Source organism: Acinonyx jubatus, chromosome D2, assembly GCF_027475565.1.
Source record: "Acinonyx jubatus isolate Ajub_Pintada_27869175 chromosome D2, VMU_Ajub_asm_v1.0, whole genome shotgun sequence".
Lineage (NCBI taxonomy): Eukaryota > Metazoa > Chordata > Mammalia > Carnivora > Felidae > Acinonyx > Acinonyx jubatus.
This window is the reverse complement of record NC_069393.1, coordinates 41,935,990-41,947,871: the sequence shown is the minus strand read 5'-3', so window position 1 is coordinate 41,947,871 and position 11,882 is coordinate 41,935,990. Positions and strand designations below refer to the sequence as shown.

General features: G+C 46.2%; 1 long non-coding RNA gene across 1 annotated transcript; it reads left to right on the top strand.

Annotated features, from left to right (window-relative positions):
* The first annotated feature begins 209 nt into the window (after positions 1-209).
* Positions 210-11,394, top strand: LOC113600203 (uncharacterized). The gene is made up of 3 exons (XR_003421164.2): positions 210-356; positions 6,514-6,730; positions 8,021-11,394. It is a non-coding gene; the product is annotated as an uncharacterized LOC113600203 (long non-coding RNA).
* The last annotated feature ends 488 nt before the right edge of the window (positions 11,395-11,882 follow it).

The window sequence follows — 11,882 nt, the reverse complement described above, 5'->3', positions numbered from 1 at the left end:
TGGCACACCTGCCCCATCTCACGACAGGACTGGGAAGTAGTCAGTTAGCTTGCAAAGTGCAGTAACTAGTTTGCAACCCAGATCCAAAGAGTCACCCTTTGATCTTGGAAGTTGTAACACTGTGAGTGGTTACCCAGAGAGACTCGAACTTGGAAATTAACAATTAATTTTCCTTGTTACTTATTAGAACTGTTCCAGGCTCTCCTGTGCTTCTCAAGTCCTGGCATTTTCATGCCTGCAGAGAGCTGCTGAGCTCACCACAGCATGCTCATCTTGCTCTGGAATGGGGAAATAGCACTTCCTGACCGAAGACTCATGTTTGAAAACTCCCATCAGAAGGAAAACTCAAGGAGAAGGTATGCGGGAACCTGCCTGAATGAGCCCCTGGGACTTCAGGGTTGACAGTTTACTGCAAAATGGAATTGTAAGCAGCCACCCCCACTTCTCCCCATGGAGGGCTTGGTCCCTGTCTTCTGGTCGGAGTGGTGGTGAAGCATGGGCTTGAGAGACAGAGACCTGGAAGAGAATGCCCACCCCACTGTTGATTGACCGTGGGGCCCTAAAACAGCATGGCTCCAGGAGGAATGGACTTAAAATGTCTGGGCCCCTCTTCTCCCTTATCACTCATGGGTTACCCAACACATTCAGCCACTCACTGCTACCATAGGAAGTGCCTGTAAGATCATCACACGGGGATAAGTTCTTGCCAAACTGTGCCTTAACCTCTGCATGGCCCTCCAAGGCCTCAGGAGAGGCCTGGAATAGCAGAAAGGGTGTCGTCTAATGGGGTGCTGACCCAACCTCCCCTCGTATTCCCTCGAGGGTACCTTCCACTCGACACAGAGGGGCAGGCAGACTGGACAGAGAGAGGGAAGAACCAGGGAGAACCAGGTCTGGAAGAGAGGTTAGTCGCACCTGTGGCTGGGCTTTGCCTATAGAAATGAGGCTCCCTCTGATAACAAAAGTGTCCATAGGAGCAGCTTGTGAATTATTTCCTTTAACGCCCCAAATATCATTCTAATCTAGTCCTTTCTCCCCACACTTACTGTGAAGTCACCCTCTGAACTCCTAAGTAATTCCTTAACTCCAGCCTCACTCCTCCCTAGGCCTCCACCCTCAGGTACCAAAGTGAAGTTTCAAAACTAAGAATCTGGTCATGCTAACACTGTGGTGTAGGCTCCTTATCTCCCACAGGAAATAACACAATAGTCTTCCCCAAGACCACCCACATCAACCCCATTAGGTCTTCTCTTGCTGCATTCCATAATCCACACTCCACACAACAGTCAAAATGATAAGCTGGAAAACAGAAATCAGGTCATGTCGTTTCCCAGATTACACAGCATCACGCTCTGAAAAGACTCCCAACCATAGGACCACATATACCCTCCCTTCCTACTGCTCCTTCAGTTCAGTCCCTCACCTCTGCACTCCTGCCACACGTGTCATCTTGCATTCAGAGGACCCACCAAGTTCATTTCAATCTTTGCCCTGTCCCTTTTTCAGGCCAGAATCTATTTACCTCACGTGAACAGAGTAACACAGCTCCTCCTCAACCATTAGGGACCTGGTAGAAAACAGAAATGCTTCTGGGAAATCTCCACTCCTCAGAACCCAAATATGTACTTGGTTGTACTCCAAATGGTGGATCGGATGGGGACTTTTCTTCCACAGAGGTGATCAACTCATACTATTCAGCATAGGAGAGTGGTGTGTAACATATATAGAACTGGACTCCCCAGGTTCAAGTCCTGGCCCATTGCTTAATAGCTGTGCAAACTTAAACAAGTTACTTAACTTCTCCGAGCTGCAGTTTCCCCCTCTGTGGAGTGGAAATACTGATAATAGTATAGCTATGTCTTCATAGGCTACTGTAAGAATCAAATGCTAGGAGAGCATTTGAAAAATGGTAATGATAATAATACGAGTTACTCCAGCAGCAATAGAGACAAGACCAGATAGTACCACGTCAAACATCATAAAGAGTTGGGTGCCCCGAGTGCCCAAGACAGTGCCTAGCACGGAAGGTATTCCATCTTCCTTTGGCCATCCCTGTCCTACCCATTCCCAATCCCAGCCCTAACCTTATGGGCAAGTAAAATTTTGGATGCTTTCAATGCTTTCGTATAACATTGACTCAGGGGTTAAAGGCCTGTTTCTGATCATTATTCATCTTTTCATTACTGTCATGTATCTTATTGATTTTGCATTGAAATATGTTTTCAACATTTTAAAATGAGACTCTTGCTTCAGCGGATCCCAGATCCTAACATCTGGTGAATTACAAACAATTGTGTGGGTTTCTTTTTCCTCTTAATTTTAATTTTAAAAATCAATAAGTAATCTGCGATGCCTTTAAAAGATATTAAATAACACAATCAACTTGGATTTTATTATGAAGATATTTTCAACAGTGGCTGCACAAAATCACAGGATTTGTAAGACCTGGAGGTGCTGGGCTTTCTAGAAAGCTTCTCATTAAGATCCAGAATGGAATTGGAAGGGCCTAGGGAGAACATCCAGGTGGTCAAATGTTAGCAAGAGAATGAAGTCAAGATAAATTAACAGATTTACTGGAAATTACTTTTTTCCATCCAAAATAAGAATACCTTTTGAAATAGCTTTGGAATAATCCTAACTTTACCTACTATTTACTGAATAGCAGAACATCAATTAGAAAATATGTTGCTTTTGGCCACTAAAATATTTGTATCTAGGCAGTGTGAGAAGAGACAGTGGGAAGGCGGCTGTCTAATCACTGGCAATGTTAGCAGCCTGAAGTGCCTGAAAGGCAGGCAGCTCCTCTAGGGAGCTGGGAGCTGGGTGGGGGGTGGCGGTGGGGGAAGCAAGTCTGAGGCTTAGAGGCTTGAAGAAGCAGGTGTCTCACCAAAGTTGTTTTTGTTTTTGTTTTTGCTTTTGAGAGAGAAAGGGAAGAAGTGCTTGGGGTGCTGGGAGAGAGAGAGAGAGAGAATCCCACAAGTCAGAAAGAGAGAGAGAGAGAGGAGAGAATGAGAAAAGGGGTACGCCCAATGCGGGGCTCATGTTTTGACCAGAAGCAGGGCTGTGCTCACCCGAAGGGGGGCTTGAGCTCACCCAATGTGGGACTCAAACCCATGAACTGTGAGATCATGACCTGAGCCAAAGTCAGTTGCTTAACTGACTGAGCCACCTAAGTGCCCCTCACCAAAGTTTTTAAGCATCAGGGAACAGAGACAGGACAGAGCCAGCCCTCCTGATTTGCTGCCCAGTACCCTTTCCATATTCTAGGCTAAAGGTAAAACTCAGAAGCTCCTTCATCCACCAGCCAGTGGTAGGGAGACTGCTCAGGGCAGCCCCCTGGGACACACTGACTCTGTGTGTCACTCAAGCTCAGGACTGAGCCCATCGGCCCCTTGAGCTCCCCGCAAAATACAAGTTGTCTCTGTAGATTCAGTGAATTCCGGGAGCTCCTTCTCTGCTGCCTTCCAGATTTGAAGACGGGGAAAGGGTATACACACGCACTCACATTTTGTTTAAATCTAGCTCTGCCAAGTCACTGAATGACCCTTTTTGACCCTATAGCGCTCTCAATTGTACACAGGGCAGGATAATAGGTGGCCTTCTACCTCTGTTCCAACTTCACTAACCATCTCCCACATCAAACGCAGCCCGAGACCACTCACTAGCTTGCCCCTGTATAGTGCCTTCCCCTTGACAGACTTCCACCTTCAGACGATAGTTCACCTTACTCCAGATCAGGCCAAAGCTTGGGAAGGGAACTCTTAGTTCCCCCAGCATTGCCATTACCAGGCCAGGGTGGGAGTCAAGGCCCTGGCCATTCCCCAGTAACTGAGACAACACTGCCATCTTGTGGTCAGAAATTCTGCCTGCCGCCAAAGCCGCCCCAGGCTCACCAAGAGGAGCCCTTCTCAGCCCCGCAGGTGGGAGTGGGACAGTCCTGTGAACACCCTGCCTGCAGCAGGTTCACGGTCCAGCAGGACACCCAAGTAACCCACAACATACATACACTGGGTGATAGAGTCTGTAACAGCCTCAGACCTGCCATACACAGGGCTTTCCACCCAGTCAACAAATAATCAGTGTGCAATACTCCAGAACCAGGTGGTAATAAGAGGCATGCAAACAATTACAACCCAGTGAGAAAAGTGCCAATTAAGGCCTGTACGATAGCTGTGGGAGCTCAGAGAAGGGAGGGACAAACAGCCTGAGGCTAAGGTAAGACTTCATAAGTGACACTGGGTCAGATTCTTGAAGAATACTTTAGAGTCATCAAGGAAGCAAGGTGAGGAATGAGCAAGTCTGAGTCTTGCAGAATAGATTCAATTTAGAGATGGAGTACTAAGTGTGGAGGGGACATGCTCATGGTGTATTCGAGGAGAGGCAAAAGTGGGAGGACACAGACAGAAAAAGAGCAGAAGACAAGTCTGAAAAAGAGAGAGCTCTGAATGCCAGAATAAAGAGTTCAATCTGTATTAGATTGCTGGAAATCACATGATAAAGTTGTATTTAAGAAGAAATAATGCAGCAAAGATAAAGCATGAACTATATGCATAGATAAACAACTGAATAGATACTCAGCATAATGTTAGCAGTGGTTGATCTCCAGGGAAAGGACTGCATGTGCTTTTTGTGCTTTTCTTATCTTTCTATTTTAATGAATTTGTACTACCTTTGTAATGAAAGAGAGAACCATGCAAGTTATTATATGAAGCCTCTGAACGGTGGGGTCAGGAAGCTGCCCACCGGCCCTCACTGCTGAGGGTCAGTCTCCTACACGGGGAAGCTCCTCTCCACAGCGGTAGGCCAGGGAATCATGTAAGACTCAGGATCAGAGACTCAGCATCCATGACACCAGAAGGACCTTGGCAATCTACCCAACCTCGTACTCCAGACCAGGGAAGCGAGATCTATTGTAGGGGCAGGGGCTCACCCAAGGATGCACAGCCCCACCTGGACCTCAGGGTTCAAGCTCATCTCCTGCTGCCCACTCAGGGCCCTGACCTTTCCCCCTGCTGCTCTCCACCTCTCATCGCCATGTGGCCAGATGCTTGCCATGCCCAAAGTTCCACGAGGCCCACAGGCAGGGAGCAGCCAAGCTCAGGAGGTGTTGGTGGCTCTTCCTGTCCCTCTATCACACTAAGATATATGGTAAAGCTCCACTTGAAAAAGTAAACAGTTGGGGCACTTGGGTGGCTCAGTCAGTTAAGCGTCTGACTCTTGGTTTCGGCTCAGGTCATGATCTTGCAGTTAGTGAGTTCGAGCCCTGCATCGGGCTCCATGCACACAGTGCAGAGCATGCTTGGGATCCTCTCTCTCTCTCTCTCTCTCTCTCTCTCTCTCTCTCTCATCCCTTCCCCTGCTGATGCTCTCTCTCTCAAAAGCAAATAAATAAACTTTAAAAAAAATTTTAAAGGAAAAGGGAACAAGTGAACACCAGGACTTTTATATGATTTCATCCAATACTTCTCAAAGCATGGTACTGGGAGGTCCCACAGACCCAGTCTGCGAAGTCCAAACTGTTTCCTTATTCATACTAAGGTATAGTCGGTTTCTTTACTCTCATTCCTGCCTGAGCATACAGAGGAACTTCCTAAAGGCAACCAGATGTGTGATGTAGCCACACATTGAGTAGAGCTTCTGAAATGATTGTCAAATGAATGATGAAAATGAAGATGTGAGCTTGATTCTATTGATCTCCTCGACTGAATGCAAAAGTAGAGATGAGAAACCCAGCGGTCTTCTCTCCAGCTTGACATTAGAGTAAGTTGCAAAGATAGAAAACAATGCCACTCTTCTCATTTTTTGTTCTAAGTTTTTGCATTAGGAAATATAGGTATTTTAAATGTCATTATGTTCACAGCTTGTTTTATTTTTAATAAGTTCACAAATAAGTGTATATATAATTTCTCATTCCTGATTTATAATATCGTAAATGTTGTTGATATAACCCACAGAAACTAAAATTTTTTGCGATTGCCATTAATTTTTATGAGCATGAAGAGAGCCCGAGACCAAAAAATTTAAGAACCTCTAATGTGACTTTCCAGTTTTTCACTCTACCCTTCCCTGCCTGACAGGGTCACCTGCCAGTTTCCTCCACCTACAGGGGACGGTCTTCCTCTGTCATCCCTTTATTTATGGAGGTACACCTAACACACTTCCAACCGGTTCTCCCTTTCTCCCTTTCTCTTTCTCCCCCTCCCACTCTCCCCTGCCCCTCTCCCTCCTGCCCCCTCTTCCTCCCTCACCCATCTCCCCTACCCCACACAGTGCCCTTGGCCCCAGGCAAGGCTAGGCTGATGGCATTCTGGGCACAGAGTGTCTTTCTTCCGTCTCTCCTGCTCTCCTGCCACCCGTAGCAGCCTTTGAGTCTGCAGCCTGCAAGCTACCTGTCCTTCCAACTGCTTCTGAACTGCACTTCTTCCTGGCAGTTGGCCCCCAGACCTCTTTAAGGGGATCCCAGACTGAGGAACTGGACAGATTAAGGTTCAAACCCACCTTTTCATTATTCAGCAATCATTTCGGGACAGCCAAGTCCATGTCAGATGTGGAGGATCCAAAGAGTATGACATGCTCCCTCGGCTGCTCATAGTTCCCAAGGAAATGAAGAAGGAGCTAATGGTTCTGTCTGGGAAAGCCAGGAAATGCTTCACAGAAGCTGTGACATTTGACATGGATCATACAAGATGAGGAGGAGTGTACAGGGTGAAGAGCCAAAGATATTTTCTCGGTGAGAGAAGCATCCCTTCAGAGGCACACAGATGTGAATATGCACCACCACATGCATGAGGAAGTGAACAGATCGATGCGGGCAGACTACAGCTTGTATGTGTGTGTTCAGATGTGCATTGTGTGAATGTGGCATTGTGTGAGCGTGCGTGTATGGCTGCGTGTGTGTGTGCATAAGTATGTGTGTGTCTGAGCGCATGCATGCATGTGGACATGGGACCATGTGTGTCCCTTGAATGCGTATGTGCTGTGGCACACGTGTCCACATGTGTGTCAGTGTGTAAACATAGTGATGATGAGGCAGGAGTGTCTCCTGGGAGAGAGAGGAGGAGGTGGGAGGAGAGCGGGCTGTGCCAGACGTGCTACACATGCTATTTTATCCAGTTCTCACCCCTGCCTTGCACCCACGTGTTATCTCATCCATTTTACACAAAGGATTGGTTGCACTACCAAAGGACATACCGTCCATAGGTGACAAAGCTCTAATTCAGGGCACACCTCTAAACAGTGTCAACCACGGGGACCAGAGATTGGGCTACCGGAAGGTCTGAACAAAGCCCAGCTCTCCCCATATACCCACCTCTCCAGTGGAATGTCACTGCATCCCTGAATGCCCAACATTATGCTGAGAACCTCAGGAGATATTGTTGGTTTTCCAGATAGTCCCTCCAGTGTGTTCCAGGGCAACTCCACACCTCGGTCACTGAGGCTCAGGCTAACACTTCCTACAAAGCTTTTCTGGCAATTAATTCAGAGAGCCAACAATAACACCCAAACCTGGGTTTCCATCTTTTCGAGCAGTCAGTTAGGAAATCAAGCAGGAGGTCAAGGGCTTGAGGAAGCTGGGAAGGACCCTCAGATCCTCCCCTGCTCAACGGGGCCTCTGAGAGCTTGGTTTCGCTCTGCACAGAAGCGTCCAGAAGAGGTCAGTCATTGCTAGGCTCACTGACTGCCCTGCCTCTGCTGTTAAATCTAGTTCATTAAACTGATGACTAGAACTGAACACATCCCTGCATCTCCTTCCAACAAATATTAGCACTTGTTTCCTATGCCAGACACTGTTGAGGATTTCACACATTCTTGCCCTTAATTAAGCCATGCCTGTTTCCTAGAGTCTAGTATTTCCATATCCCATGTTGTATAGAATGGAAGTGTGTCGTACATGACCTATTACAGTCTCATTTAATTTTTATATATTTAAATATTATAGGTTCCCCATGTTGCCTATTGTATGTTTTCTTTATATTCTATACAGTCATTTGAATGAGTCATTTACCACCTCATTTTTCAGATGAGAAAACTGAAGCCCGGCAGGATTGGATAACTTATCTAAAGTCCTGCAACGAGTAAGTGAAAAACAGAATGCAAAATCGACCTCTTCCTGTGACACGGGATTGCGCCTTTTCCTCTGTGTCAGCTCTTGGAGTTGTCGTTCTCCGTCACAACTAGGCTGTGACCAGAGGCCGCCTGGACCCAGGTCCCGGCCTCTACAACCTCTGCAGTGCCCCAAGCCTGACTCTGCCGCCGGGTGTGGCCGCTGCCCTTTCTCCACAGTGCTGAAAACATACTCTTAAAATCCTGGCCTGAAATCATTCAGCGAATTGTGAGTCATCCAGCAACAGAATACTATGGAGCCCTTAAAAAGTATATTTAGAGGGTTTTTATGGGCATGAAAAGAAATGCTTGTATATAAAACTAATAATAATAGACAAATACCTGTATTCATAGCATGAGATCACCAATAGAAAAAAAAAAAAAATCCTAGAGGAAAAGCCAGAAAGGAAAGTCACCAAATGCTAACAGTGGTTATTTCTAGATGATGGACTTACGGGTGCCTATTTCTCCTTCTTTTGACTTTTCCATATCTCACAATTTTCCACAATAGACATGCATGGCTCTACAATGGGGAGAGGAGGAGGGTAGAATATTTAACACCTGACTGTGGCTTGAGGACTGTGTGACATCCTTTTCCCAGGCACTTCCAAGGCCCAGGCTGGAGCGGTTCCATGTGTGGAGCCTGCCAGAGCCTCCCAGCAGGCAGCTGCGCCTGGGAAAACAGGCCCTTCCGCGGGGGTGGGCATCTGGGTTTGATTTCTCCACCCTCCTGTTCTCCTTTCTCGCTTCACCTGAATATCCCCTGGAGAAGGCACAGGCTGCAGCCTGAATCCAGCCCGTCCCTCCCCAGCCAGTCTGCATCTTCAGCCCTGCAGCCCCAAACCAGACACCCTGCCCTGACTGCCCAAGACGAGAGCCTGCCGGGTGACAACTTCTATTCTGGGGGCCTCAGAAAACTCCCCTAGCCCTGTGTCGCTATGTGTGCAGACTTCTCATAAGACAGTGAGAACCAGAAAGGCACCCAGGAACCCAGAATGTAAAAGGAACTATCGCCTCCCTCTCATTGCTGTCACCCAGGACCACATAGGAGGCTTCAGCAACTGCTTCTGTCCACGCCCTTCTTCCTTTGACGTGCATTTAATCAGGGCTTCCTGAGGGGGAAGTTGAGTAGTCCCTGCCTGGAGGGGTCAGTTCCACTGGGAGAGACTCCAGACGACACCCTGGATTAGCAGGAGGGTCGATGCCACTTCCAGGGGGGGGCTGGGTGAGCGGCAGATCCTATGTCTGGGAAAGGCTGGCCAGGAACAGGGGGTCCGGGCTGGATGCCTGATAGATGAGGGGTGATCAGACAGAAGAGAGCTAGGTGAGTGTTTTGTGCAAAGGCAGCGGCATGAGCAAAGGAGCAGACACACAAATGAGAGCGTGTGAGGCGTCTGGCAGGAGGTAAGGTGGTTAGAACTGCACTGTCAGTCCTGCCTGCAGAGCCGAGGAGGTAGGAGCTCCTTCTGGCAGAGGAGCCAGGAGCAGACCTGCCGTTAGATGGGAGACTGTAGCCACACAGGAGACAGAGCCAAAGCAGGACATCCATGGAGCAAGGAGGGGGAGGGGGTGGCAGGCATTCTATCGCCCTGCCCCCTACGCTGCCCTGGAAATCCAGCCTGGAATAAGAACCACATATTTATTCAGCTCTGGTCTTTAAATGAGGAACTTCAGCCTTTCACAGTCCTCCCATGCCTGCAGACTTGCCACTGGGAACCAGAGAAGGTTACTCCCATCCCTGGAGGCCCTAGCCTGTGACTATGAACCTGGAAGAAGCTGGCAGTTTTATTTGTCAGACAGACTAGAGCATAGAGGGAGCTATTCTGCAAGAAATGAGGCAAAGCTGTAGTAATCAAAACAGTATGGTACGGGCACAAAAAAATAGACATAAAGATCAATAGAGCAGAACAGAAAACCCAGAAATGAACCCACAATGATATGGTCAATTAATCTTTAACAAAGCAGGAAAGAATAGCCAATGGGAAAAAGACAGTCTCTTCAATAAATGGTGTTGGGAAAACTGGTCAGCTACATGCAAAAGAATGAAACTGGATACTCTCTCACACCATATCACAAAAAATAAATTTAAAATGGATTAGAGACCTAAATATGAAACCAGAACCCATAAAAATCCTAGAAAAGAGCACAGGCAATAAGATTTCTGACATCAAGCATAGCAACTTTTTTCTAGCTATGTCTCTTGAGGCAAGGGAAATAAAAGCAAAACTAAACTATTGGGATTACCAAAAAGAAAACCTTCTGCACAGTGAAGGAAACAATCAATAAAACTAAAAGGCAACACACAGAATGGGAGAAGATATTTGCAAATGACATACCTGATAAAGGGTTAGCATCCAAAATATATAAAGAACTTATATAAATCAACACCCAAAAAACAAAGGATCCAATTAAAAAATGAGCAGAAGATATGGATAGACATTTTCCCAAAGATGACATCCAGACATTCATGACTGGCCAACATACATGAAAAGATGCTCAACATCCCTCATCATCAGGGAAATGCAAATCAAAACTACAGTGAGATGCCACCTTGCACCTGTCAGAATGGCTAAAATCAAAAACACAGAAAGTAACAGGTGTTGATGAGGATGTGGAGAAAGGGGAGCCCTCTTGCACGGTTGGTGGGAATGAAAACTGGTGTAGCCACTGTAGAAAATAGTATGGCAGTTCCTCAAAAAGTTAAAAATAGAACTACCCTATAATCCAGTAATCATACTACTGAGTATTTACCCAAAAGATACACAATCACTAATTCAAAGGGATACATGCACCCCTATGTTTATAGTAGCATTATTTATAATAGCCAAAGTATGGAAGCAGCCCAAGTGTCCATTGACTGGCAAACAGATAAAGAACAAATACATACAATGGAATATTATTCAGCCACAAAAATTAATGAAATCTTGCCAATTGCAATGACATGGATGGAGCTAGAGATTATAATGCTAGGTGAAATAAATCAGCCAGAGAAAGACAAATACCATATTATTTTACTCACATGAAATTTAAGAAACAAAACAAATGAGCAACGGGAAAAAAGAGAGGGAGAGAGATAGGCCAAGAAACAGACTCTTAACTAAAGAGAACACACTAATGGTAATTGGGGGCGGGGCAGGGGGGTGGATTAAAGAGTGCACTCGTTGTGATGAGCACTGGATGCCATATGGAAGTAGTGAATTATTATATTGTACACCAAAAACTAATATTACACTGTATGTTAACTATACTTAAATTAAAGTTAGAAAAACAAATGAGGTTGGAGCCCGCTTCGGATTCTGTGTCCCCTCTCTCGCTGCCCCCCCCCCCGCCCACCTTGTGCTCTCTCTCTCTCTCTCAAAAAAAAAAAAAAAAAGAATAAACATTAAAAAAAAAGAAAAAGAAAAAGAAAAAGAAATGAGGCAAACAATGCAGGAGAAACAAAAGAGAGAGATCATGATTGCAGGCTGTCCAGGCTCTGACCCATTTCTGAAGCCCAGCTTCCTCTGCATTCCACCAGGTTGGAAGGAAAATCTTATTTTGTTTGTTAAGTCCGAGGTTTCATTTCTGTTAATTGTAACCAAAAAAAGTCATAATAAAGCTTTATTTAAAAGTTTGAGCATGAACTAAGGCAGCGTAGTGGGGCTGAAGAGAACTGGGATTATTTGAAAGCTATTTAGATTATGAAGCAACAGACAGAAGACTGGCTGTTTTGTCAAGTAGCCAAGCTCAGTCACTTACAGATGGTCCCCCTTGCATATCCTCCCAAGGCTTGTATAAAC